This window comes from Procambarus clarkii, chromosome 33, assembly GCF_040958095.1.
Source record: "Procambarus clarkii isolate CNS0578487 chromosome 33, FALCON_Pclarkii_2.0, whole genome shotgun sequence".
In the NCBI taxonomy this organism is placed as follows: Eukaryota; Metazoa; Arthropoda; class Malacostraca; order Decapoda; family Cambaridae; genus Procambarus; species Procambarus clarkii.
In genome coordinates this window covers 9012431-9014823 of record NC_091182.1, presented here as the reverse complement: position 1 = coordinate 9014823, position 2393 = coordinate 9012431, and positions in this window count along the sequence as shown.

Below are 2393 nucleotides of genomic sequence, written 5' to 3'. Positions count from 1 at the left end.
GATGTTCGTTGTTGTAGTGTTCGTTGTTGAGATATTCGTTGTTGAGATGTTCGTTGTTGAGATGTTCGTTGTTGTGGTGTTTGTTGATGTGGTGTTCGTTGTTGTAGTGTTCGTTGTTGTAGTGTTCGTTGTTGTAGTGTTCGTTGTTGTAGTGTTCATTGTTACAAAGTTCGTTGTTGAAGTGTTCGTTGTTGTAGTGTTCATTGTTGTAGTGTTCGTTGTTGTAATGTTCGTTGTTGTGGTGTTCGATGTTGTACTGTTCGTTGTTGTAGTGTTCGTTCTTGTAGTGTTCATTGTTGTAATGTTCGTTGTTGTAGTGTTTGTTGTTGTAGTGTTCGTTGTTGTAGTGTATGTTGTTGTAGTGTTCGTTGTTGTAGTGTTCATTGTTATGGAGTTCGTTCTTATAACGTTCGTTGTTGTAGTGTTCGTTGTTCTAATGTTCGTTGTTGTGGTGTTCGTTGTTGTAGCATTCGTTGTTGTAGTGTTTGTTGTTATAGTGTTCGTTGTTGTAATGTTAGTTGTTGTAGTGTTCATTGTTGTAATTTTCGTTGTTGTGGTGTTCGTTGTAGTAGTGTTCGTTGTTGTGGTGTTCGTTGTTGTGGTGTTCGTTGTTGTAGTGTTCGTTGTTGTGGTGTTCGTTGTTGTGGTGTTCGTTGTTGTAGTGTTCGTTGTTGAAGTGTTCGTTGTTGTTTTGTTCGTTGTTGTAGTGTTCAATGTTGTATTGTTCGTTGTTGTAGTGTTAATTATTGTAGTGTTCGTTGTTGTGGTGTTCGTTGTTGTAATGGTCGTTTTTGTGATTTTCGTTGTTATAACGTTCGTTTTTGAGGTGTTCGTTGTTGTAAAGTTTGTTGTTGTGGAGTTCGTTGTTGTGGTGTTCGTTGTTGTATTGTTCATTGTTGTGGTGTTCGTTGTTGTAAAGTTCGTTGTTGTGGTGTTTGTTGTTAAGGTTTTCGTAGTTGTAGTGTTCGTTGTTCTTATTTTCGTTGTTGTAGTGTTCATTATTGTGGTGTTCGTTGTTGTGGTGTTTGTTGTTCTAGTGTTCGTTGCTGTAGTGTTCATTATTGTGGTGTTCGTTGTTGTGGTGTTCGTTGTACTAGTGTTCGTTGTTGTAGTGTTCGTTGTTGTAGTGTTCATTATTGTGGTGTTCGTTGTTGTGGAGTTCGTTGTTCTTGTGTTCGTTTTTGTAGTGTTCGTTGTTGAGATGTTCGTTGTTGAGATGTTCGTTTTTGTGATGGTCGTTGTTGTGATGTTCGTTGTTGTAGTGTTCGTTGTTGAGATGTTCGTTATTGTGGTGTTCGTTGTAGTAGTGTTCGTTGTTGAGATGTTCGTTGTTGAGATGTTCGTTGTTGTAGTGTTCGTTGTTTTAGTGTTTGTAGGATATTTGGGCTTGATTCTGATTAATCAATAATTAAAGTAGTAAATTAAATTACGAAGGACCACCCGCTTTTATAGTAAAGAGGGAAACTGAGAATTTAGATCATTGGATAAAATTCTAGAGAAAACCAGTGACTATGGATATAACTAGAAAGCATGATCATAAGAATAATTAATGGGCTGTATTATTAAAGAAACAAACCTCAAACACCTACATTGGGGGGTTATTACTGGAGGTAAGTACGTCCAGGAATCAGTGTGGTTCGTTCACTAATTCAATTAATAATAATCTAATCCTATAAATAATGCTGAATATAATATCATTCACATAAAGAAGAAAATGAATATGAGCATAGTAATGAGTTACAGTAAATCACACATTAATCAAAACATTCTGAATACATCAAATTGCAATGTAATGGATAAAAAGAAATAAGCCTTAGCTTGTAGCCGATTCCTTTAGATAACCATGGAAGTCCTCTTAATCTCCAAGTCTGGTACACGGACGAATGGTACGGTTAACATGGAGAAGACAGCAGGAGGAATTCGTCTCTCGAGCTGCAAGATAAATAACTACCAGTAGCAATTGATTTAACTACTCAATTCATATTCAAGATTATTAATATCTACAGATGGAATTCTAATCACCTGTTATTAGGTGTTATCCCGCTGCGTGACGAACAATCACCCCGCTATTATTAAACCTGTAAATGATGCATCAAATAAAAGGTACTTAGCTGTGGGCACTGTATAAGTATTAAGATTGCCGTAATTTCGCATCCCAGGTTCCGGTGAACCTATCCTGGATTGATGCGTTTCAAGCTGGCTGATCACGTGTCGTCAGGAACCAAGTCTAGGGGTCCCTCATTTAACACTAGCACTAGCTGAAGATATAATCTGCAAGGTCGTTCACGCCTCACAGTGGCGGCTTTCATCTGAGGATGAATAACACCTGCCCGATTTGCTGGGCAATGGCGTCCTTTATGAGTACGGTAAGCACAGTTCTGCCTCCTTTCGGC